This window comes from Bubalus bubalis, chromosome 14 (genome assembly GCF_019923935.1).
Source record: "Bubalus bubalis isolate 160015118507 breed Murrah chromosome 14, NDDB_SH_1, whole genome shotgun sequence".
Lineage (NCBI taxonomy): Eukaryota > Metazoa > Chordata > Mammalia > Artiodactyla > Bovidae > Bubalus > Bubalus bubalis.
In genome coordinates, this window is record NC_059170.1 from 1,709,837 (window position 1) to 1,737,494 (window position 27,658).

General features: G+C 44.0%; 1 long non-coding RNA gene across 3 annotated transcripts in view; it reads right to left on the bottom strand.

Moving 5' to 3' along the window:
• Positions 1 to 27,160, bottom strand: part of LOC123329108 — a 66,693-nt gene extending 39,533 nt beyond the window's left edge. For all 3 annotated transcript variants that reach the window (XR_006544257.2, XR_006544256.2, XR_006639919.1), the window contains exons 1-3: positions 27,105 to 27,160; positions 10,158 to 10,257; positions 823 to 941 (exon numbers count right to left, since the gene is read on the bottom strand). This is a non-coding gene — a long non-coding RNA (uncharacterized LOC123329108). The remainder of the gene's footprint in view (positions 1 to 822; positions 942 to 10,157; positions 10,258 to 27,104) is intronic.
• Between the last annotated feature and the right edge of the window lie 498 nt (positions 27,161 to 27,658).

The following is a 27,658-nucleotide window of genomic DNA, read 5'->3' on the forward strand; positions in this document are numbered from 1 at the left end:
GGGTTGCACAGAGTTGGACACGACTGAAGCGACTTAGCAGCAGCAGCAGCTACATTCTACAAAGGGTAAGATTACATGTGGTGATGCAAAGATATTCTTATTATTTTTCTGAGAGGATAACTGTAAATTCATTTGTTAATCTTATTTAACAAATAAGAGAACATACTTTTTTTTTTTTAATCAGTCTGTTTATTTCTTGGAGCACTGAATGTTTTGAATCTGTGGTGAAGAGAAATTTACATATGGCATCTCCAGAAAAAGCTTATTGGAGCAAATAATCTCTGAAATAGACCTCCAATTCCAGCATCTCATCGGAGTTTGGACTTACACCTGAAGTTCAGTAAGCAATGGCACTTTCACGTTATCTGTTTGTTAGTCTTGTTCATTGAAAAGAGTAAAACGTGAAATTTAATATTAGGCTGATCTAAATGTTTTTAATAAAAAAATCTAAATTAATAATATCACCAAATATAAAAGTGCAAGATAAAGCAACGTCTGAACAAATTTACAGATATACATGTACTTGTATTTTTAAATCATTATGTAACATCATAAAAATCAGTAACACAAATACTCTGGTTTGAAAACTAACTTTCCTTGTGTTTTTCTGAATTTCACAAAAACAATGCTAGACATGGCATTCAGAGAAGGCAATGGCACCCCACTCCAGTACTCTTGCCTGGAAAATCCCATGGATGGAGGAGCCTGGTAGGCTGCAGTCCATGGGGTCACTAAGAGTCGGACACGACTGAGAGACTTCACTTTCACTTTTCACTTTCATGCATTGAAGAAGGAAATGGCAACCCACTCCAGTGTTCTTACCTGGAGAATCCCAGGGACGGGGGAGCCTGTTGGGCTGCCGTCTATGGGGTCACACAGAGTCAGACACGACTGAAGCGACTTAGCAGTAGCAGCAGCAGACGTGGTATTACAAATGATGACTGGAAAATTATAGACAAAAGATGCATAAATATACAGAAAGAGAGGAAAATGAGAGAGGAGACAGAAAAAGAATGATTGACAAGGTTTGGGAAATACCTTACTAAAAATTGTTTGGAGTAGTGGATCTATATCTTTAAAAAAAGACTGCTGACTCCGTGGTAAAGAATCCTCCTGCCAAAATGGAAGGCGTGGGTTTGATCTCTGGTCAGGGAAGATCCCACATGCCACGGAGCTACTAAGCCTGCGGGCCACAAGTACCGAAGCCTACACTCTAGACTCCATGTTCCGCAACAAGACAAAACCACTGCCATGAGAAGCCCTCACACCCCAACTAGGGAGAAGCCCCCGCCCCCCACAACCAGAGGAAAACCTGAGCAGAGACGAAGACCCTGCACAGCCAAAAGTGAATAAATATTTTTTAAAACAGATGCTAAAGCCTAATGGTTATTGAAGCTATTTATACAAAATAAATAAAAACGCTGACGGTTATAGAAACTGAATAAAATCAGGTCCCGCCGGCCTCTAGAGAAGAAAGAGTCAAGTGTAGATACCAGGGAACAGGGGACAAAAGACCCATTGTTTATAGAAAGACCTCTGTGAGCACAGACACTTCCCCCAGAACACAGACTGGTCGTGTGCTGTCCTGGGCCTGGCCTTTGCCATACCTTCAAGAACAGTGACTTCTGCTGATTTCTGGGTTGTACATCGTTGTGTTTACATGTTTGGAATACATTAATCTTTTGTCCCTTGGACTGCAAGGAGATCCAACCAGTCCATTCTGAAGGAGATCAGCCCTGGGATTTCTTTGGAAGGAATGATGCTAAAGCTGAAACTCTAGTACTTTGGCCACCTCATGCGAAGAGTTGACTCATTGGAAAAGACTCTGATGCTGGGAGGGATTGGGGGCAGGAGGAGAAGGGGACGACAGAGGATGAGATGGCTGGATGGCATCACTGACTCGATGGACGTGAGTCTGAGTGGACTCCAGGAGTTGGTGATGGACAGAGAGGCCTGGCGTGCTGCGATTCATGGGGTGGCAAAGAGTCAGACACGACTGAGCAACTGAACTGAACTGAATCTTTTGTGTCCTTTCATCCCCCTCCTAAATTATGCATAATGGTGCTGAAAGGCCGGGGTTCTTAAAGAGTTTTTCTCCATCCAATCTGTACACCCCACACCCTGGAGGAAGTTATCTCATCAGCCCCATCCCAGGAAAGGATTTATGAGGGACTTTTTCACCCATGAAGCCAACATTGGTATTTGAAATCCTGGCATTAATAAATACTTTATTCCCCTCTTTCCAGATTACTCCTTTATAGACACTTGTTTCCTCAATTACATTGCCAGCTCCTTTGAATGTGGCAATTACAGGTTCGTTTTTTATCTCCTCCCTCAGCATGGCCCCGTGTAATTTAGGGACCCAAGGGGCATTCATTAAATCAATCCCTTCTATGAATGAGCATATTTTGCTGCCGATATTCAACCTACAATTAGAAATGAGATGTACCTAAATTTTCCAAACTTGTTTCCACTATAAGATCTTCACTCTGGCTACCTGTTCTGAGAAGAACTGTTTCTCCAGGTAATCCAGTGGGTCTTCCCATCACACATGAGGTCTCTACTCCAAAGTCATCTCCTTAAAGAGGTCTTCCCTCACCCCCCACCTAGTATCCAGAGGCATGCGGCCGAGGCTGGCCCCAGGTCCACTCTATCCCTTTTAAGCTGCTTTATTTCCCTCCCTCTGACTCATCACTGCCTGACTTCTGTCATTTATTAACTTGCACACTTGTTTCCTTGTCCTCCCCCACCTCTGTAAATCTGCTTCCCTGGCGGCTCAGTGGTAAAGAACCTGCCTGCAATGCAGGAGACACAGGTTCAGTCCCTGGGTTGGGAAGATCCCCTGGAGAAGGAAATGGTAACTCACTCCAGTATGCTTGCTGGGAAATCCCAAGGGCTACAGTCCATGGGGTCGCAAAAGAATCAGAATTAGCGACTAAAACAACAAACAGAACCACTGCGAGGAAAGCTCTAGAGGAGCAGGGATCTCCTCTGCTCACTCACCTGGGCCCAGGACTGAACAATGGCTGCAGGAGGCTGGGTGCTCACCTCCCCGCAGGCTCACTCGGCTAGCCTCTCTCAGCAGGTTGTGAGTCTGAGAACAATACCACGCGCTGTGTCCCTTCTCTGTCAGCCACAAACCTGGGGGCTTTACACGCTTTCCTGTGTATTTTCAACCTTAACAGCAACCCCATGACAGAAAAATTGTTGGTCACATGTCATAGATGAGGAAAGAGACCAACAGGAACCAGACAGCTCGTTAGAAACAACGTCGGAATTAGGAGCCCAACCTCACTAGCCCTGTATCTGCCTTCTTCACACTAACAATTCTACTTTCCCTGCAAAGCTCCCTCACTCCCACAAGAGCAATTCCCTAGGAGAAATACCAAAATAATTCTGAACAAATTCCTGGTGGTCCAGGGTTTAAGAATCCACCTTTTGATGCAGAGGACACAGGTTCAGCCCCTGGTCAGGGAACTAAGATCCCAGATGCCGCAGGGCAACTAAGACCCAACGGACCCAAATAAATGAATCATTTTTTTTAAAGAATTGCTAAGTTGGACGTCATTAAAATTAAAAACTTCTACTCTGCGAAAGACAATGTCAAGAGAACAAGAAGACAAGTTACAGTCTTAGGGAAAATATTTGCAAAAGACACACCTGATAAAGACTGTTAATCCGAAACATACAAAGAACTCTTAAAACTCAACATTAAGGGCTTCCCTGGTGGCTCAGTGGTAAAGAATCTGCCTGCCAAGGCAGGACACGTGGGTTGGATCTCTGGCCTATGAAGCTCCCACATGCAGTGGAGCAACTAATTCCGTGTGCCACAACTCCTGAGCCTGTGTGCCGTAGAGCCCGTGCTCTGCAACAAAAGAAGCCCCTGCAGCGAGGAGCCCCCCGCAGCGAGGAGCCTGAGCACCATTATAGGGAGCGGCCCCCACAAGTACAGCTAGAGAAAAGCCTACTTGCAGTGAAGCAGGAAGACTCAGCACAGCCAAAAATAACTAACTAAATAAATACATAAAAAAAATTTTTTAAGTAACTAAAACTGAATAAAAAACAAAACAAAACAACTAAGCGAGTGCCCCTTACAGCACCTGCTCTTCCCCCGTTAGCACCGTGTCTGTGTGGGCGAAACCTAGCAGCGGGCTCTGACTTAGCCTTCTCAGGGTAATCTGCTGCTGCTGCTGCTGCTGCTGCTAAGTCGCTTCAGTCGTGTCCGACTCTGTGCGACCCCACAGACGGCAGCCCACCAGGCTCCCCCGTCCCTGGGATCCTCCAGGCAAGAACACTGGAGTGGGTTGCCATTTCCTTCTCCAATGCATGAAAGTGAAAAGGGAAAGTGAAGTCACTCAGTCATGTCTGACTCTTAGCGACCCATGGACTGCAGCCCACCAGGCTCCTCCGTCCACGGGATATTCCATCCAGGCAAGAGTACTGGAGTGGGGTGCCATTGCCTTCTCCGCTCACGGTAATCAGGCGCCTTCAAATTCCATCTCCAGTTCATAAGAGGAAGCAGGAGGCTTGGATTTGGGCTCCTTCTCCCGAACCAGGAGGTAAAGCCCCACCGACAGGCCGACCCTGGCGCACGCTCACGCTCGCGGCTGTGGGAACGGCGCGCCCCCAGGACGCCAGCTGCGGCTCGAGGCGCGGGGACGGGGACTCCTCGCGTGGGGGAGCCCCGTGGCGTGCCATCCTCTGCCCGCTTCCTGGCGTTTTCCGCCCCGGCCTTGGGCAGCAGCTCGGACGCTTCATCTGCCGTCTAGAGGCCCTGGGCGCCCGCAGCCCCACTCAAACTCCACCGCTAAGTTTCCAGCATCTCTGCCTGGGTGGCCCTCAGGGACCCAGCTCCCTCCTGACCTCAGTAAACAACAGGTTCTGCAGAGAAGTCTGTGCGATAGAACCCTCACCCCAAATGCCCACCCCCGCTGATGTCTCCACTCATTCATCCAACATCCTGGGTTGGCCAAAAAGTTTGTTGGCATTTTTCCATACGATTTCATGGAAAAATCCGAATGAGCTTTTTGGTCAGCCCAATACATGTGTCAGATTTCTATGTGGAATTGTAGTGATTGAACAGGGTTCCCCTTCTACTTGAAGGTGTGCCCTGAAAACCTGTAAGTGGGACCCTATTTGGGGAAAGGGTCTTGGTGGATGTAATTAAAGATCTCAAGATGAGATCGTCCTGGACCAGGGTGAGTGTCAAAAAATAAATAAAAAGAAAATGATACACAGACATACAGGGATGAAGGTCACAAGAGGACAGAGGCAGAGACTGGACTGATATGGCCACAAGCCATGAGTGTCTGCCAAGAGCCACCAGAAGCTGGAAGGCCCCAGGGAAGATGCTCTGGAGTCTTAGGACAGACCACGGCCCTGTGGGCATCTTAACGTCAGACTTCTGGCCTCCAGAACTGTGAGGGAATAAGATTCTACTGTTCTCAACACCCCTGTTTGCAGTAACGTGTTGTGACAACCTTATGAAGCAAATACAGTCATGTTCTCTCAGGATGACGGCAATAATAAATTAAATAAGCAGATACATATGTTATATAATGTCTGGTTGTATGAAGGGTTGTGAGGAGGATTGTTAAAATTCAGGGCCCCAGTTAAATGGCTTTATGTCAGATAAATAATACATAATTCTATAGTCAGCATGCATGCGTGCAAAGTCGCTCAATCATGTCCAACACTTTGCGACCCTTTGGACTGTACCCACCAGGCTCCTCAGTCCATGGGAGTCTCCATGGCAAGAACACTGGAGTGGGTTGCCATGCCCTCCTCCAGGGGATTTTCTCGATCCAGGGATCAGACCCAGGGATCTGACCCATGTCTCCTCATTGCAGGCAGATTCTTTACCCACTAAGCCATCAGGGAATGCCCCAAATACGATGGGACATACTTTGACTAAAAAATGAATTTTTTCTTTATCTGAAATGGAAAGTTTCTAGGCATCCTGTATTTCCATCTGCTAAACCTATCAAACCTATTTATAAAGATATGACGGGGGCCAGGCTCTGGGCAGGCCTGAGTGGGTGGTTCTGGAAGGCTCTCTGATGAGGGATATTCGAGCAGAGACCTGGATGAAATTAAAGGCTGAGTCATGCAGCCATCAGGGCAACGGTGCTTCCGGCCCAGGAAACAGGAAGGGCAAAAGGAGGAGGTGGGATATGACAGCAAGATAGCAAACCTCATTCTCTCCTGCAATCCAAAATGTTCCTAAATGAAAAACACGAAACCTGTGTCAAAGTTTTCAGCAAGCTATTGATCTCAGCTTTTAATGAGCTGGACTTAGATTATTTAGATGTCAAGCAGGTCTGGTATCCAAGTTTTATGAGCCTCTTAAATAACCATAGGCAATCCAGCAAGTAATAAAATAAACCAAGGCAGCCCAGAGTTGCCATAGGAAGAAACGTCGACATATAATTAAAGCAGAGCCCAATATTTATGTGCCTTTCTCTGCAACAGATTCGTTAACAATAGCTTAAGCTATTTCACTGACTTTCAAATTGCTGGTGCTCCTGGAATCCATTCAGAAAGGGAGGTTTTATTTAATTGTTAAAGTTTTTCTTTCTTCCAAATTACAAAAATGCTCACACAGACACTTGCATGAAGATGCTCACAGCAGCATTTATTCATGGGCGCCAAGAAGTGGAAACTTCAAATGTAAAGCTGCTCCATTTAGTCAATAAAAACACAAGATGTTGGGTTACATTCACATTTCAGATAAACAATGACACATTTTTTTCTAGCGTAAGTATATTCCACATTATTTGGAAGAAATTAAATTGGGCATTCTGGGCATTCTGTGTTTAATCTGGCAACCCTGCCCAAATGTCCATTAACTAGTGAATGGACAAACAAAATGTACCAGGATTCAGACAATGGAATGCTCTTTGGCCATAGCAAGGCATGAAGAACGGTTATGTGGTTCATCAATGTGGATAAACCTCAAAAACATGCTAAGTGACAGAAGCCAGACACAAAAGACCATATATTGTATGATTTCACTCATAAGAAATATCCAGAAAAGGCAAATCTGTAGAGACAGAAATTAGATGAGTGGTTGCTTGGGGCTGAGGGTAAGGAATGAGGAGTAATTGTAATTGAACCCAGTGCTTTTTGCTGAATGATGAAATGGCTTAGAAATGCTTTATAAAGACAGTGGCACAGTTTGGGAAATATACTAAATATTGTTTCATTGTAAACTTCGATGGTTGAGTTTTAGGGTAAATTACATCTCAGTAAGTTTGGCTGCAACAAATCAAAAAGCAGAGACATGTAAAAATACTAAATGCATCCACCTGTCTCCTTCCTCTTTGAGGTAACCAACGTTATTACACAGTTTGGTGTCTTTTTTTCCACACATTTTTTCAGCTTCTACAAGTAATAGCAAATATTTTTGCACATCTTATACATTTGTTGTTGTTCAGTTGCTAAGTTGTGTCTGACTCTCTGCAGTCCCATGGACTGCAGTGCGCCAGGCTTCCCTGTCCTTCACTATCTCCCGGAATTCACTCAAATTCAAGTCCTTTGAGTCAGTGATGCTATCTAACCGTTTCACCCTCTGCTGCCCTCTTCTCCTTTGGCCTTCAATCTTTCCCGGCATATTACTCTGCAATTTACACTCATATTTTACTATATCATGGACACACCTTCAGGTGAAACTACAGAGATGTATTAAGACATAATTCTTTTAAATCTTCGCCAAATCCATATAAAGCTATCTTACAGTTTATTCAGAGATCTTTTCATTTACTAATGAAGATTCAAACTTTTTCCTCTCTTCCCTTCTCTTTCCTTTCTTCCTTCCCCCTTTTGCCCTTTCAAACTCTGCTTCAACAAACATTTGTGAACATATATCAAAGAGTCACTTAAAATTAGCACAAGGTAGGAATGTCAAGATACCGAAGCATCATTAAAGGTCAAACATTTCACCTCATGTTGAAACTGTGCTCTTATATTAATTTAGACTTCATATCAAATGATGAAAAGGTTAAATTATGCATCCACTATCACAAACATTGGTTCTTTATTTTAAACACACAAATGTGCATTTGTGGCCTAGGTATTAGGCAAGGCATATTTCTCAAATACAGCAGGCAGTACTGAGACGAGATTCAAGCTCTAAAATGCAATGTCAGTGGGCTGTGGGACTCTAGTTCTTTTTATCAAGAGCTAGATACAGAGATAAGTAGGAAATATAAAAGTAGAGACCTGTTTATCATATCTCTGAGCATACATGTAAGCACCTGGGGAAAGCTAATGAATTATGAATAATGACAGAATTTATTGTCAACAAGGCAATTTATGAGCATCATTGTATCATTTAAATACATACACGGTACATACCACCGTGGCATCCATTTTCCCAATAATGGAACTGAGTCCTGTGATGTCTTGTTCAATATTGCATAAACAATGGACTCAGGTTTGGACCACAGCCTCCAAATAGCAAGTTCTCAGCACTATTCACCGGGGCTTTCCAGGTGGCCCATTGGTAAAGGATTCACCTGCCAGTGCAGGAGTCCCAAGAGATGCAAGTTCGATCCCTGGGTCTGGAAGATCCCCTTGAGTAGGAAATGGCACTCCACTCCAGTATTCTTGCCTGGAGAAGCCCATGGACAGAGGAGCCTGATGGGCTACAGTCCATGGGGCCGCAAGAGTTGGACACGACCGAGCCCACAGCACACGCTGTGCTGTTCACTACTGCTCATAGAAGGAATGTTTTGGCTAAACAGTTCTCATAATCTGCTCTGTCCACAGATGTAAGGGGAATCTTGGGACACCAAGTTAAAATAGAACATCATTCCTATCACCATGGAGAGGGGCCAGTGAGAGACACAGGCACGCAAGCAGAAAGCCACAGCCAGCGCGGCGAGGAAAAGCGGGGTACAGGGCACTCGGGGCACCCTGGCCCCCGGTGAAAGGCTCTCAAGGTGACTCTCGAGTTTTCTTTTTTAAAACTTAGAGTATAACTGCTTATAATGTTGTGTTAGTGTCTGCTGTACAACAGTATGGATCAGCTATAAGTACACATATATCCCCTCCGACTGGGGCCTCCCTCTCACCTCTCAGCCCATCACACCTCTGCAGGTCACCACAGAGCACTGAGCTGAGCTCCCCGTGCTATACTGCAGCTTCCTACGCGTGCTACACACGTGTGTGTCATTGCTTCTCTCTCAGTTCATCCCATCCTCTCCTTCCCCCACCCCCACCATCCACACGTCCCTTCTTACGTCTGTGTCTCTGCAAATAGGCTCATCAGCACCATGTCCCCAGATCCCATATAGATGGTTAGTACACAGTATTTGTCACTTTTCGACTTCCCTCACTCTGGATGAACTCAGTCTGTCATACAGAGTTCCGTTTCCAAAGAGCCTCGTCAGGAGGAAGGAGAGTGGCCCCCCAGAAAGAGGGAGCCATGTGAGTAAGGCTCAGAATTCAGAAACAAGCTGCAGAGCCAAAGGAAGAGCAGCCAGACGGGCTCTTGGAAAGTATACCAGCAAGAAGAGATGGGAGATGAGTGAATCACGGGGATGCTTTTGGCTGAAAGAGAAAAATCCTGTGGTCATGTATGGATGTGAGAGTTGGACTGTGAAGAAAGCTGAGCGCCCAAGAATTGATGCTTTTGAACTGTGGTGTTGGAGAAGACTTTTGAGAGTCCCTTGGACTACAAGGAGATCCAACCAGTCCATTCTGAAGAAGATCAGCCCTGGGATTTCTTTGGAAGGAATGATGCTAAAGCTGAAACTCCAGTACTTTGGCCACCTCATGCGAAGAGTTGACTCATTGGAAAAGACTGATGCTGGGAGGGATTGGGGGCAGGAGGAGAAGGGGACGACAGAGGATGAGATGGCTGGATGGCATCACTGACTCGATGGACGTGAGTCTGAGTGAACTCCAGGAGTTGGTGATGGACAGGGAGTCCTGGCGTGCTGCGATTCATGGGGTGGCAAAGAGTCGGACACGACTGAGCGACTGAACTGAACTGAACTGAAGAGAAAAATCTAACTATTTAATACATAAGGGGCAGACTCAGTAAGGAATTTATTATTTCACTGAACAAGAAGTCTGCAGGGAGGGCAGCTACAGGGATGGTTACAGGGATGGTTTTGTGAGTTCCAAAACTGTCTTTAGAGACTGTCTCTTACCATATTTCAGTATTACCACCCTCAGGATATTGGTCCTCAGACTTTAGAGTTCCAGGTCTTGCAATGTCTGCACAGTTCATGGCATTTCTTCCTTTCATACCTATATATGGAGGAAAATGAGAGAACTCCTCTAAATTGACAAGAATCATCCAAGTAGACTAACTCTTGTGTCTGTTGGCTAGAATGCAGTCATGTGTGTGCGTACTCAGTCACTCTGTTTTGTCCACCTCTTTGCAACCCCATGGACTGTAGACAGCCAGGCCCTTCTGTCCATGGAATTTCTCATGCAAGAATACTGAAGTGGGTTGCCCATCTCCTCCTCCAGGGGATCTTCCCAACTCAGGATCAAACCCACGTCTCCTATGTCTTCTGTGTTGGCAAGTACATCTTTACCCCTGAGCCGCTTGGAAAGCCTGAATGGGGTTACATGCTACTGGAGGGAGGTGGGCGGGGAGTGACATGCTAAACCGAGTCACTCAGCAAAAGAAGTGAGATCATCCCATTATAATGGGTTTGGACCAACCAAACTTCACTCCCCAGCTTCCCCTAATGGGCTTGGATATTTGGTGGAGGGAAAACGGGTGCTATTACCAAGGAAGAAGGTGGAGGGCAGCTTGCCCACAGTGAAGTTAGGGATACGACCAAGGGCTAGAAATAAAGGATCTGCACTTTATCGTACAGCTCGGTTTTCCCAAACGTCAGTCCCATGAACACTGTCTTCACAGCTTTTTGCTCTATTCATACATCTTCCCTATATTTGTATTTATCTCTATTGCAACTTTTGTCAAATTTCTAAACTGCCTGTACCATTGTGCATTTGATATTTCTTTTTAAATTACCACCTTTTATGCATAGTAGGTATGAAAATTTTACATCATTTCCAAAGGAAAGATAATATATAACCTGTCATAAATCTAAGGCAAACATATATACTTTTATTTATACTATAAATAATTTATAATAATTAAATATTGACTTGGGCTTTCTTGGTGATCCAGGGAGTAAAGAATCTACCTGCAATGCAGGAGACCCAGGTTTGATCCCTGGGTCAGGTAGATCCCCTGGAGGAGAATGGCTACCCACTACAGGATTCTTGCCTGGAGAACTCCATGGACAGAGGAGCCTGGTGGGCTACAGTCCATGGGGTCGCAAAGAGTCAGACATGATTGAGCAACTAATGCACACGTACATAAATATTAATTTTTATTGATAATTATTTATATAAGAATGTTCATTATCCATCAACTATATTAATATATTAAGATAAATACCACATTGAGTGGCATCACCTACTCAATGGACATGAGTCCGAGCAAACTCAGGGAGTCGGTGATAGACAGGGAAGCCTGGCGTGCTGCAGTCCATGGGGTCCCAAAGAGTCGGACAGGACTGAATAAACTGAACTGACTGAAGATGAATACCTAATACAATGCCTATAATGTAAATATATTTTAACACATGATATAACACAAAATGTGATATATATTATACATATATAAATTGTGGTAATCTCTAAGAAAACAGTAGAGCCTATAAATGTACATAGCCAATCTATTACAGCTTTGAGGGCTTTATTTCTTCTGTGCAAATGCCTCTAAAACAATGGTTTCTGCTTTATCCCCAGGGCATAAAAAAATATTAATCACTGGCATAGAGGCCAGGGCATAAAATATGCATCATCTTCATTCCCCTTTTATATTGGATTTTAATTTCAATCAAGGAAGTAAAAGGATTCTTTGGTTGTTGATGTGGTCCTTTCAGACAAAAGGAAAACGTAGTAAATGGTTAATTCCTCAGCAGCTTCAGCCCTATATTTATCTATCAGCACAAAGTAGAGAATTAATGTAATATCGCTAGTCTTGAGCTTTCTGAAGATTCTGACCCCTACAGCCACCATCATCTTGCAATATACTTTGACCTCTGTATTTTCTGATACCTCACGCTCAATGGGTTCAAAACCAAATGAAGAGTTATCCTTGCAAAAATAGCCCTTCATTTCCTGTTAATACGACTTCTCACTCAATAACAACAATTACGACACAACTAGACTGTTTTTAACAATAACATGCAATTACCTATTCTGTGAAAGATTCTGTAATAAATGTTTGACAGTCATTGTCTCCATCAACCATAACAGACTCACTGAGAAACGTACCATCCCGCAGAACACTGCACTGAAAGAAACCTACAGAGGGAGGGGACATTCGCGTGCCTACGGCTGATTCATGCAGAATTTTGTAAAGCAATTTATCCTCCAATTAAAAACAGAAGAGAAACTCTCATTCTGCCAAGACCACATACACTAAGGAGCAAAATATCTGACTCAAAACTGGAATCTATTGGAATTTGTCTTTTTTTTTTTCGCTTTCATTTCTCTGGGGAATATTTCTACCTTATGATTCAGAGCTTTCTTTTCATTATAATAGAAACTGAAAACGCTGGATACTTTCTTTCCTCAATGCTACTGCAACTAAGACATCACAGAACACATGTTCTAAGCTCTGACTTAGACACATCGACTCCAGAATTAGGAGGTATAAGGAAGGAGCTAGTAACAGAAGGAAGGCCAGTAAGCTAAAGAGTCTTAGTAACATCCATTCTCTGGGAGCCAGCAGACAGTGGTTCTAGCAGCAGCAACTCTTGAGAGTCCCTGGGATTGCAAGAAGATCAGTCCATCCTAAAAGAAGATCAGTCAATCTTAAAAGAAACCAACCCTGAACATCCATTGGAAGGACTGATGCTGAAGCTGAAGCTCCACTACTTTTGCCACCTGACGTTAAGAGTCAACTCACTGGAAAAGATCCTGACACTGGGAAAGACTGAGGGCAAGAGGAGAAGGAGAAGACAGAGGATGAGATGGTTGGATAATATCACTGACTCGACATGAGCTTGAGCGAGCTCCAGGAGACAGTGAAGGACAAGAAGTCTGGGTGCTGCAGTATGGGGTCACAAAGGGTTGGACAAGGCTTAGCAACTGAACAGCAACAGCCACCCGGGGGTACAGCGGTGACTTTGGTGGTATAAACCATGTATCCCTGCCCAAGGGCTTCCCAGGTGGCTCAGTGGTAAAAAACCTGCCTGCCAACACAGGAGACACAGGAAATGTGGGTTTGATGCCCAGATCGGGAAAATCCCCTGGAGAAGGAAATGGCAACCCACTTCAGTATTCTTGACTGGAAAATTTCATGGCAAAGGAGGCTGTGGGGCTACAGCCTTAAGGTCAAAGAGAGTCGGACGCTTTTGAAGCGGCTGAGCACACACACATCTCTCCCCAAACAGCTATGAGAGCTATGTCTCCAAAGGACTAATTTGGGGCATTGTTTGTGGCTGCATAATCTCCAAGCTTGTCTTTTGCCCCTTCCAGGGAAACTGTGAGCTACCCAGAATCTTCTAGAAAGTCCTTCCCTGCTAAAACAAAAAAGTGAAGATTTCTGTTGCTTGCAACTAAAACCCCTCAGTGATAAAAGCTTTTAAGGCTTGTTCCAGATCATTTTAGGGTACCTCTATTAACCACTCCCTAACTTCTAACATCTATTTAAAATGTATTTTTGTGGGACTTCCCTGGTGGTCTAGTGGAGGGACTCAGCGCTATCACTGCCAGGGAACTAAGATTCCTCAAGCCGAGCGGCATGGCCAAATGGAAAAATAAAATAAAACGTGTTCTTGAAGAAAAAGAAACAGAAACAGCAATATGGTCTGCTATGACTATTCTTTCCCTCTCAAGCTCTTTAAATCATGTTTGAATGATGAAATCAAAAATTATAACACGGATAGGGTTTTCAGTATGTGAATTCTATGCATAAAGCAACTAGGACATAAAATGCGCAGGGTACAGGGACCCATGTGGCGTCTATATTTCATGTGAAGGGGTAAGAATTGATTCTGAGTATATTGCTAAATGGTATATACACACATGTGTACGTGTGTGTGCATGCTAAGTTGTTTCAGTAGTGTCCTATTGACCACAGCTCGCCAGGCTCCTCTGTCCAAGGGATTCTCCAGGCAAGAACACTGGAGTGGGTTGCCATGCCTGCCTCCAGGGGATCTTCCCGACCTAGGGATGGAACTCCTGTCTTTTATCTCCTGCATCGGCAGGTGGGCTCTTTGCCACAAGTGCCGCCTGAAAGGCATATATATATATATACACAGTCATAGATGAAGCACTAAAAATTTATACAATAATTTTGTCTAGACTTGGGCTTTGCTGATTGAGTTTTATTTTTTTAATCTGATAATTTATTATATATATATACACATACACATCTATCTATATAGGCATATCTGTATGTGCACTTAAAGACTTTGTTGTTGTATGTGTTACAAGGGGAAACAATTTTATGCTCCTTATCATTCAAATATTTCTTTTCTCAGCAGCTGGTTGAAAGAATTAAGCCATCTGCTATTTTGGGAAAAAAGAATGAAAATAGTTTTCAATAGTTGGTGATGAATTCATCCTTATTACTACACATTTCCTTGCCTTTCTGACTAATATTTCTGATAACGTACGGAAGTATTCATTGAATCATGATCCATAATTATCACTTCTAAAGTATAAGTATGACTCAAATCAAAAGAAGTGCCAAATTGTTGAATAATCTCTATCTCCTGGGCCTACATTCTAAATGTGGGCTAATTGGACAGTATGAGGTATGGTTTGTGCCAGAGGAGAAAATACAAAATTTTAAAAATTGATGGCATCAATTTTTTAGGATAGCCTAAAATAACTAAATCAAGAAGTTTGTATATGAAACTACTTCCGGACTCATAAGTAATGATTGCATATGAAAAGAATTTAGGGTAGAACAAATCTAATCGCTAGAGTTAGACTGCATCAGTTCACCCAGGAAAAACATTATTCCTTTAGTTTGACACTTGAAAAATTATCTGATATACAGTTTGGCAATATATTCCCAAAGCTGTAAAAATGAAGAAAGCCTTTCAATTTTATTTTGCCCAGCAGGTCTAAACAAATGGGCAATTTTCTTATTATGTGTCTAGAACTATTTGATGGATAGTGGCAGGGAACAAGACAGACAAGGTCCCTGCCTACTTAGTTCTTATGAGAATCTAACACCTAAGACTTTATTCAAAGGAAAATATATGAATATTTAAATCAAATATTTAGCCATGAGAAGATACATGAGCACAATATATTTAATAATGAAAATCTTGGGAAAACCTAGTAGTTCAAAGCCATAATAGGAGACTAATAAATAAAATAGTGTACACCCATAAAAGAAATGAAATAAAAAATAACACTACAGAAGAATATTGAATAACATACAAATATGATTCAAATATTTCAATTAAAATAAATAAGCTACAAAACAGTGTGTGCGTATGTGGACGCACACGCTAAGTCACATCCGACTCTTGGACCCCGTGGACTGTATCTCGCCAGGCTCCTCTGTCCATGGCACTTCCCAGGCAAGAATACTGGAGTGGGTTGCCATTTCCTCCTCCAGAGGATCTTCCCGACCCAGGGATCAAATCCGCATCTCCTGCTGCTCCTGCATGGGCAGGCAGATTCTTTACCGCTCTGCCCCTTGGGAAGCCCTATACAATATAATCTCCTTCTCATTTTTAAAGCCTATATGTATGGATAATTTCCCGTAATTTCCCGTAGCCGCCATAACGCGCGCATGCTCAGTTGCCTTAGCCGTATCTGACTCTCTGCGACCCCATGGACTGCAGCCCGCCAGGCCCCTCTGTCCATGGGATTCTCCAGGCAAGAACACTGGAGTGGGTTGCCATGCCCTCCTCCAGGGGATCTCCCTGACCAGGGACTGAACCAGGGTCTCCTGCTTTGCAGGCAGATTTTTACCACTGAGCCCCCAGGGAAGCCCGACTGCCATAATAAATTACTGCAAACTGGGGGCTTTAAAACAACAGAAATATATCGGCTCAAATTTCTGGAAGCCAGAATTATGAAGCCGGGTGTCAGCAGGGCTGGTTTCTTCTGGAAGCCCTGAGGAAGAGTCCGTTGCTTCTGTCCCGGCTTCCGGTGGTTGCCTTGGCAACCGTTGCTGGTCCTCCGTCTGTAGGTGCTCCAGTCCAGTCTCTGCCTCCGTGTTCACACAGCATTCTCTCTGTGTGCCTTCTCCTAACCTTCTAAGGACATCATTCATGGAACCTGGGGCTGATTTCATCAAAAGTGACCTCATCTTAAGTAATGACGTTCTTTGCAAAGCCTATGACCAAGTAAGATCACACTCAGATGTGAGTTACTCAGATGTAACTCACCTCAGATCACCTCAGAGTGAGGTTCCAGTGGCCGCGAATCTGGTGGCGGACACTATTCAACACGTTACCGATGAATGGATGATAGAAAAAAACAATTGGACAGGCACACCCTAAAATGCTCAGTCTGATTGCTCTGTGAAGGTGGAAATATGAGTAATTTTTATTTTTTCTTCTGCTTTTCTTCATTTCCTAGTTTTCTAAATAAGCGACATATTCATGTGCAACAAAGACAATAGCATTTTAGAAATTATTCTCATGATGATATTGCAGGATGGAAGGTCTGGGTTCACTGGAGAAACAGAATCAACAGGAGATCCATCTTACCTCTCTATCCTAAGGAATTTTATACATAATATCTACATTATAAGGAAGTGACTCACACAGTTACGAAGGCTGAGAAGCCCACAAGCTGGAGGCCCCAGGTAGCTGATGGTACGGTTCCGGCTCAAGTCCTAAGGCCTTATTTGGAACCATGGAAGCTGAGGGTGTGCTCTGCAGTCTGAGTCCAAAGGCAAGAGAAGGCTGGTGCACCAGCTCTAGAGAGTCAGACAGTGAGAGAGAATTCTCTTTTGCTTTTTTGTTCTATCCAGGCCTCCGACAGATTGATGGGGTCCACCCATGTTGCCGAGGGCCATCTATCTGCTTTACTCAGTACATCAATTCAAATGTTACTCTCCAGCCAAAACACCCTCACAGACACACCAGAATAGCGTTTGACCAAATATCTGGGCACCCCATGGCCCAATTAACGTGACCCATAAAATTCACCATCACAGACCATCACGAGCCATTTGAAGTAACTACTGGTTTATTTGTGAGAGAAGTTTTGAATCACCGCTATGAAAGGAAAACAAAAGTCACATCCTAAGAGAAGCTTTTTTAAAAAACTGAAATGAAATAGTTAATGAAAATAAATGTCTGTTGTTCAAGCCACCAGTTTGCAGTACTTTATTATGGCAGCCCTCATTAACTAAGATACTCGGAGTACAAACCATTCTGAGGAACATCAAGATTTAGAAACGCATTTACCAGCAGGACGCTGAAGCAGGGGTGAAAAGGTGGGGGGGGGGGGGGGTCAAAAAGAAGTCTGAATTTAAGGACGTCTGCCTCTGACAGGGCCTTCCGACTAAACACAGGAGCGATGAGGGATTTTAGAATCACCAGCTGCTTTTCTTTGTGATTACTCCTAATTTCTAATCCCTGCTGGGCCAGAAATTATTTTTATGGCTGATGTAAAACTCAATAGCTTACAGAGTATTCTTTCATGCTATGACTGCAATTATTATCAAGCTGGTGAGTAAACTGTTCACTTATCTGAAGTTCTGAAATGATGGTCACTGTCAGTCTCCCAATATTCACAAAATTCTCTTGCAAATTTCTGCCCTTTCCTAAAGTTTTAATTATAATCATGTTAAGCATTCAGAAAATAATTTTGCAACACTACACATACTGCCAAGATTTAATCATAGTTAACAGACTTTTACATTTTGTTTAACTCTTTTTATCTTTCTCTTTTAAAGAAAATAAATTGCAAATTTGACTTAAGCCTTTTTTGTTATACCTTCCCTCTACTTCTTTCCTGAAATAATTACTATATATATATTTTTAGACTTTTACATATATATATATATACACGTAACACACACATATACACGTAACATATATATACATGTAACATATATACATGTAACATATATATACACGTAACATATATACATGTAACATATATACATACACGTAACATATATACACACGTAGCATATATATACGTAACATATATATACATGTAACATATATATACACATGTAACATATATATACACACGTAACATATATATACACATGTAACATATATATACACATGTAACATATATATACACGTAACATATATATACACGTAACATATATATACACACATAACATATATATACACGTAACTATATATATACACGTAACATATATATACACACATAACATATATATACATGTAACATATATATATATATATACACGTAACATATATATACACACACACATGGGGCTTCCCTGGCAGTGCAGCAGTAAAGAATCTTTCTGCAATACAGGAGACTCAGGAGACACAGGTTCAATCCCTGGGTCAGGAAGATCCCTGGAGGAGGAAATGGCAACCCGCTCCAGTATTCTTGCCTGAAAATTCCATGGACAAAGGAGCTTGGCAAGCTGCAGTCCATAAGGTTGCAAAGAGTAGGACATGAATGAGCAACTGAGCACACACATACACATTTATATACTCACTGCTACTGCTAAGTCACTTCAGTTGTGTCCGACTCTGTGCGACCCCATAGATGGCAGCCCACCAGGCTCCCCTGTCCCTGGGATTCTCCAGGCAAGAACACTGGAGTGGGTTGCCATTTCCTTCTCCAATGCAGGAAAGTGAAAAGTGAAAGTGAAGTCGCTCAGTTGTGTCCGACTCATAGTGACCCCATGGACTGCAGCCCACCAGGCTCCTCGGTCCATGGGATTTTCCAGGCAAGAGTACTGGAGTGGGGTGCCATTGCCTTTTCCAAATACATGTATACATGCACACAATATCCATATATGTCCTTATAATGTATTCTGAAGTGGTATATAATATGGTTTCCTGTTCTTTAAAAATGTAGGTAAATGGTAGACTTTTTTTTGGCTCAATACTATGTCATCGAAATTTATCCTCATTATAAATGTAGACCTCATGCAGACCTGCTGAGGCATAATCCCCTGCATGAATAAACTGCAGTTTATTTCTCAGTCCCCCTGTTGATGGAAAATGAGCTTGTTTCCCTTTTCCAGCTCTGATAAATGCCAGCAATGAACATCGCTGCATTAATCCCCTTATGCACAAGCACGTTCTTCCCTCTCCTCAGCTCAGTTCACAAGTCTCCCCTCTGTCCTCAGCTGGAGGTACCTCAGCCTTCCCCTCCCCCCTGCCCAGAGGCAGTGTCAACTCTTCAATGAGTTTGCTGATAAGGGCTAAATAGAGACAATTAAATCCACTTGCATTTGTAACTCGGGCTTGGGTTTGAATCCAAGTCTCCAGATGTCGGGCGACATGCATCATTTAGTGGGAAATCATATTAAAAGGATGGTACTGTGTCCTCAGTGAATGGATTGATAATATGAGAAGGCAGTTAAACATTCCATTCATCATCGCATTGCTTGAGGGAGAAAATATTAAACGTTGCTGCCTTCAGATCAGATCAGTCGCTCAGTCGTGTCCGACTCTTTGCCACCCCATGAATCGCAGCACGCCAGGCCTCCCTGTCCATCACCAACTCCCGGAGTTCACTCAGACTCACGTCCATCGAGTCAGTGATGCCATCCAGCCATCTCATCCTCTGTCGTCCCCTTCTCCTCTTGCCCCCAATCCCTCCCTGCATCAGAGTCTTTTCCAATGAGTCAACTCTTCCCATGAGGTGGCCAAAGTACTGGAGTTTCAGCTTTAGCATCATTCCTTCCAAAGAAATCCCAGGGCTGATCTCCTTCAGAATGGACTGGTTGGATCTCCTTGCAGTCCAAGGGACTCTCGAGAGTCTTCTCCAACACCACAGTTCAAAAGCATCAATTCTTCAGCGCTCAGCCTTCTTCACAGTCCAACTCTCACATCCATACATGACCACAGGAAAAACCATAGCCTTAACTAGACGAACCTTTGTTGGCAAAGTAATGTCTCTGCTTTTGAATATGCTATCTAGGTTGGTCATAACTTTCCTTCCAAGAAGCAAGTGTCTTTTAATTTCATGGCTGCACTTTGCTGCCTTACCTAGTCTCAAAGGGAACCACGAATCCTGATTTCATTAGTGAAGGAAAGCTTGTTCTAAGGAGTGAATTTGGTTGGGGAAGTACCCTGAGATTTCCCATCTAACCCTCCTAAACAGCAATCAGCTTCTATTAAAGAAGTTGATTTATGGGGATAAGAGTTAATGCCTTGATAGTATAACTTTATTATAACCTTTTATGTTGTTTTTTTTTAAGCTTTGTGTTAAAATTCAGGACTTTCCACTTTGAAAGCACCCATGCCAGGGCAGCTGTTTCCTTCCTGCCTCCAGGGAAGTGGTGCCGTGACAGTGTGTGGTTGACGTGACCAGGTGTTCGCTGAAACGCAGACTGAACACTGATTATATAGCTGTCTATTATTTTGAGTGCTTGTGATATGAGGCAATGACACTCACTTTATACACATTGACTTAGTACTGAAAGCCATCTGACAAGACAGAAGTCACTGGGACTTCTTTGGTGGTCCAGTGGCTAAGACTCTGCACGCCCAATGCAGGGGGCCGGGATTCGATCACTGGTCAGGGAACGTGATCCCATATGCCACAGCAACTAAGATCCAATGCAGTTAAATAAATAAGTACATATTAAAAAAAGAGAGAGAGAGAGAGAGAGAAATAGGAATTGTTATCCGCATTGCAGAGACAAGACAGTGAAGCACAGAGAAGTTCATCAAATCACCAAAGTTCACACGGCAGAGAACTAGACTGGAATCCAGGTCTGTCTGCCTCAGGACCCTGTGCCTCTTTTTGGGGGCTACACTGCATGCTCTAGTGAGAAAAGATGAATGTGGCATGGACTCTCCCCTTAGTAGGCTCACAATCCAGCGACAAGGAGAGGATGGGCTTCATGAGGAAAGGGGTCAAGGCTCCCCGATCTGCCAGAGTCTTCAACTCCTTCCAGGTCATGGAACGTAGCAGGAGCTTCTGAATGAGTAAGGAAGGGATGACCCCACTGATCAATGCAAGCTTGGTGGAGGTGTCACTAAAGAGGTGAAGCACAAGTCAGCGTTTACAAAAAGAAGATGATGTGTCGGGGAAAATCATTCTTGGTGGGGAAACAGCAGGAGCAAAGGCAGGGCTGACGGAAGGTACAGGCTGACGGGAGCCGTGAGAAGTGGCAGGGACGAGGGAGGGAGGGGCTGGTGAAAGAATGGGGCTCAGACGGAGCAGGCTCTTCAGAGACCTGCTAAGACATCTGAAAACAGAAGGGGTCCCGTGAGTCTGGAGCAGAAATGAGAGGGGACACCTGTGTTTTCCCGCCTGCCCAGCACTGTCCCCTCTTCGGCCGTTGACACCCCGATTTGTCCTGAGGAATCAGCTCTCCCGCACTCCCCCTGAGGGATTCAAGAGGTGTCTGCGTCCCGCCTCCCATGCAGGACAAGGGCCCAGGCCCTGGTCCCCCCGTGCATTATTCCACTCTCCCGAACATGTGGATCGGTTAAAGACTGAGTGCATGGCCTAAGCAAGGATCTCAGAGCTGATCCCAGAATGCCTGTTTGAACCGCTGAGAAAGGGAAATTCTATTTCTGAGCTACTGAGCTCAGATAACACAAACCTGGAGCTGTCTCTCGAAGAAGACTTCTTGAGAATGCAGCCAAAGCATATGGATAAAACGGTGACGCTCCAGTCACATTCTTTGAGCCCTGAATCCAGCCACGCCTGAAGCCAGGGCTATCCTTGCCCTATCCAGATATATGCTTCAACAAATTCTGTTTTGAAACAGTATTTGGAGCCCGTATAGCAGAGCAGTTCAAAGTCCAACCTCTGCAGTCAGGTGGTTAATTTCAAATCCCGTCTCTGCCATTACTAACTGCGAGACCTTGGGATAAGGTGACACATACAAGGGCCATGTAACTAACCTCAGTGTACGTTAACCATTATTCTGAAGGCGGTTTTATTAGTTGTCTTGTAACCCACAACCAAAATATCCATGGTGTTTAGCTTTATGTGTCAATTTGGCCATACGATAGTTTCCAGTTATTCAATGAAAGATTAACCTAACTGTTGCTTGAAGGTATTCTGTAGATGTGATTGACATTTCTAATCAGCTGGCTTCCAGTAAAGAACATTATCTTTGATAATTTGGGTGACCTCACCCAGTTGAAAAGTTAAGAGCAAGCTGAAGTTTCTCTGCAGAAGAAATTCTGCCTCAGGGCTCAAGACATCAGCCTAGAATTTCCAGTTTGCTGGCCTGCTGTACAGATTTCAGACTTGACAGGCTTCATAATCCTGAAAGCCAGTTTCTTAAAATGAGTCCCTACCTGTCTATCTATGATGTATCCATACATCTTGAGAGTCCCTTAGACTGCAAGGAGATGAAACCAATCAATCCTAAAGGAAATCAACCCTGAATATTCATTGGAAGGACTGATGCTGAAACTCCAATACTTTGGCCACCTGATGCAAAGAGCCAACTCCCTGGAAAAGACCTTGATGCTGGGAAAGACTGAGGGCTGGAGGAGAAGGGGTCGACAGAGGATGAGATGGCATCTCCAGCTCAATGGACGTGAGTTTGAGCAAACTCCCAGAGACAGTGAATGACAGGGAGGCCTGGCGTGCTGCAGTCCACGGGTTGCAAAGAGACGGACACAACTGAGCAACTGAACAACAACAACCCATGTATCTATCCATCCACCTATCAGATCTCTATAATTTCCCCCACGGGTTCTATTTCTCTGGCAAGTGCTCACCAATTACAATACCTTAGTAATGCCATTTTCTAAATATTTTTAAAGTATTTTAAAAATCACTTTATTTTTCTCGTTGCTATTTTATTTACTTTTAGTTTTGGCCGTTCCCCCTAGCACGTGGGGCCCTAGTTCTTGAGCACAGATTGAATTCATGCCGCCATGCACTGGGAGCATGGAGTCTCAACCGGGGGCCGCCAGGGGAGACCCATCGTCCAAAGCTGGAAAAGAGGGACGCCCCTGGCGGCCCCCAGTTAAGACTCCACAGGTCCACTGCAGGGGGTGTGAGTCTCCGATCCCTGTCTGGGAACTGAGATCCCATAGGCCACGTGGTGTGGCTGAAAAATAAATAAAGTAAAATTCCCACTTCCATTCATTAAATCGTTTTTTTAAAGCTAGAAAAGAGAAACTAAATAATTAACATGGAGCTCAAATGATCTACCCTGATAAGCTGGGGCGCTCCACATAAAGACCGGTAGCAAGCTATTAATGTCTTGATTAAGACTCCCACTTCTTTCCCTTAAATTTAGCAAGAAACGCTGCAGACGGTGAGAGGCGGGGAAGGCAAATCTGCTCTGAAATAAGGCAGTGTGGGGTTGAGCTAACACGCTGTGTGGCAGCAGGGGCTGGATGGCGCAGAGCGTGTTCTGGGCCCTTGAGAGCTTCCTTGGAGCCAGAAAACTCTTCCTGTTTTTGAAACACTGCAAAGTGTCTCCCTTTTCCCTTCAGTGCATGGGAACCGTCATCACATAAATGATCTAACTACATATAACTATACCAGAGAGATGGGGTCTACATTCATGAAGAACCCACAGATATAACTCACGAGCAAGGCTGACATAAGTGAGTAATCAAAGGGCCTCAGGGGACCATACATCAATTCTAAATCTTCGATATATTTAGTGCATCATTGAGTTATTCAGCTCTTCATCTTGGAAATTGTCATCAAGGAGATTGCACTCTGGGCCTGTAACTGCTCGACTATAGGGGTTTCATTTTACGGACATGCATGTGTCTGTGTTTTGTTATAATCAAAGACTATGTTTTGCTAATAATTCTGCAGTGACCTCAGTGCTTGGGGCTTCATGCTGATTTATGGGCATTCCAGAGTTCAGGAGGAAACTTTCTAATCCCAGAAGAATCGGACTGAATGGACACATAATTTTTGCCATTAATATGAGTGAGCATAAATCTCCTGTCTCTTGCAGGAAAGCTTATTAGGGTACTATTAAGCTAGTTACTTCCCCCATAGATTCAGTATTGCCAGGTATTCTGAGAGAAGAAAAACAGGTGAGTAATTCATGTTTATATCCCTGAGACGACGAGGCCCTCGGTCTCATCACTCTGCAGAATGCCATTGAACTAGCGAAGGATGAAAGCCACATCTAGGCATAAATAAAGAATAACTTCAAGTAATAGCTTCTTTATTACTAAATTATTCAACGAATCCCCCCAGACTTGCGACTTTGAGGACACACCCCTCCCCCCTCCCCATTCCTTCCACCACCCCTACCTACTTTGTTCCCCGCCCCCTGGGGACCTAGTAAGATACCCACCATAATAGTTTATGTAGGTCTTCAATGCCTTCCTTAATTAAAAGTCAACCAGTGAAAAGTACTATAAACTTCAACAAGCACACACAGGAGGAGACTACCACTGCTCAGGTCTAATTATCCAACCATTAAGCAGTAATTGAGAATTGCTTTCTGATTATTCAATAAAATGAGCAAGAAGTGTGCTTGGTTACTGGAGGAGATCACTGGCCGGACAGTTCCAAATTAGTTTTTGAAAAGAAGCTGGTGAGAGAGTTCTAAATTAGTTTTTGAAAATAAGATCGACATTTAATATGTATGCTAATTGATGTCAGACATTTCACAGGCATTACTTCCTGCAATAACGTCCAAAAAAGACTTTCCACTAAGATCCTTCCTAGAGGGTGTATGTTTGGAGCTAAGAGGGTTAGAGGGCTATTTTAAAATCATCTTTTGGAATATCTGGATGCCATATGTCAGATCCGCCCTCTCTGTGAAGACTCATGTAACCCAAGCAGTGAATCACTGTGGCCACGCTCATAATGTACGAGCCCGACCTCAGGGCAACAGCCGACTCGTCCCAGAGTAGACCCCACATCAAGGCTGCACTGACCAGATTCTCCCTCTTGAGACTCTCTAATGTGGCACTGGAATGTTGCTCAGTGTCAAAGAAAGAACCAGAAATGATGTCACTCCACGGCAGGGGCAGCCATCTCTCTTGGTGTGAAAAGAAGCAGAGAAAGCGAAAGAAGGAAACGAAGCCAAAATGCGCAGCCATCAGACACTGAAGGATAGGAGAATAAGACTAATAAGAATAAGCATTGTTTCTACTTCCTGACAGTTTTCTGGTTCCTGATGCTTGTTCCTCAGGACACATGGCTTTAGCTTTTCCCTGCAAGTCTGAGACAGCTGGGTGTTCTTTGTTGACCTGAAGCAAACAAACTGCCAGATATTCCTCCAGGAAATATGGGTTTATTCACGATCCAAAGCGACTTGCCATTCAGGGTCTCCAACCATGATGAGCCATGTGCAAGTTCCTGGAGGGCAAGGAAGGAGGATGCTTCTAACGGGGGGAGAGGAAGTGGCAGGGCTGTAAACAGAGCCCACAGTTTCCACTGGCTGAGCCCTCATCAAGGAAGAACAGGGGGACTTCCCTGGTGGTCCAGTGGTGAAGAACCCGCCTTCCAACGCAGGTGCGATCCCTGGGTTGGGAAGATCCCCTGGAGAAGGGAAGGGCTACCCACTCCAGTATTCTAGCCTGGAGAATCCCATGGACTGTATAGTCCATGGGGTCGCAAAGAGTCAGACACGACTGAGCGACTTTCACTTTGACTGTCCACGTGGGGGACCAGAGTTCGATCCCTGGTTGTGGACCTAAGATCCCATGTCCCATAGGGCAATGAACTCTACATACCACAAGTAGAGAAGCCTGCTCGCCAGAACGAAGAGCCAGTATAGCCCCCCATCTTTTTATTTCAATGTAAATTTAAAGTGGTGGAGGGGGAAGAAGAGGAGCCGTTCTTCTTCCTGCTGGGTTCTGCTATCGTCACAGGGGTGGGAACGGCCCTCAAGCCCCCATCTACTTAATACAAATGTCTGCTTGCTGATTTTTTACAACCTATCATGAGTACATTTTTTCCTTAAACTAATTTTAAAAGGTTTGTTACTTTCAAATGCGCAAAACCAAATCAAAACCGAGAGGGATAAGGAATGATTTTATGCCAAAGAAATCACTGATCACACAAAGAAAAAAAATCATTCTTTTTTTTAAAAGTCAGCAAAGAGATGAGGACACCAAGAACTCTAGAAGTAAAATATCCAGAGGTATAAGCTCTTCCTAGAGGAGCAAGGATGTTTTCACTTCAGAACGGCTAGTATTTTGGAAGTCTACCAGCTTCAGGGTGTAGAGTTCAAGTGGTGCTTGGACTGTGCTCAGCTCAATGCACACTTAGTCGCTCAATCATGTCTGACTCTACAACCCCATGAACTACAGCCAACCAGGCTCCTCTGTCCATAGGATTTTTCAGGCAATACTTACAAGGGAGTGGCTTAAACGCAGATTCAAAACATCTGAACCCTGAGGTGACCTGAGTTTAACTGAACTCAGCTTACGATAAGATCATAGATGTCAACACTCGGGCTTCCCAGGCATTCGGGTGCCGTGCTCAAAAGCAAAGGAGTCACCTCACACCTATGAATATGGCTACTATCAAGAAAACAGCAAATGTTAGCAAGGATGTGGGGAAGCTAAGACACTTGTGCATTGATGGGAATGTAAAATGGAGCAGCCACAGTGGAAAGCATTATGGTAGTTCCTCCAAAAATTAAAAATAAAATTTCCATATGCTCCATGACTTCCCTTCTAGGTATATATCCAAAAGAGCGGAAAGCAGGAACTTAACGAGATATTTGTGCTCCCACATTCAGAGCAGCATTGTTTACAGAAGCCTGAAAGTGGGAGAAACACAGCGTCCACTGCCGGGGTCCAGCCCCGGCGGATCCAGGGAGTTCGAAGCGGGGACGGCGTCAGCGAGGGTCAGGATACAATAGCTTCAATTAGATATTAATTAGAGATGTAAAGAGTAATAGAGTGAGGATAGCTCAGTAGGAAAATTCAGTGGAGAAAAGAGGCTGAGTAGCTTGGTTTATGCGGGAGACCAATAAAACTTCAAGACAAGAAGTTTGCACCACTTACGTAGGCCGCAGGCGTCCTTCCGTTCTCCCGAAGGAGAGGAGACACTGAGGCCTCCCCAGTCGGATCTTAGAAGCCCAGGCATAATTAGCAAGCATGGCGGGTTCCACGCTCCAGATGGAGACTCAGCCAGAATTTGAGAGAGAGAGCGACATGGGGAGACCAAGTTTCGGTGAACAAGGCCCGCACTTTATTTTCCAAAGTAGTTTTTATACCTAAAGTTGTGCATAGAGGATAATGAGGGAAGGGGTGGAGTCATGCAAGGACAGCAGTTCCTGGTCCTAATTGAAGCCAGGCTTTCAAACTTATCATATGCAAAAGTTCAGGTGAATTACATCATCTTCTGGCCAGGAGGCCTGTTAACATTTTAAGAAACTTATCTTTCTCTAAAGGTGATTATTCCAAAGTCAGGCACCAGCCTCCAAAAAAGCACTGGACAAAGCTGCATTCCTATAGGGCAAAGGTGAGGTGGGCTCAATCAAGAAAAGAATTAACTCAAGGGTCCAAGGTTACAAACATTGAGGCTACTACTTACATTTCTATACACCCATTATATC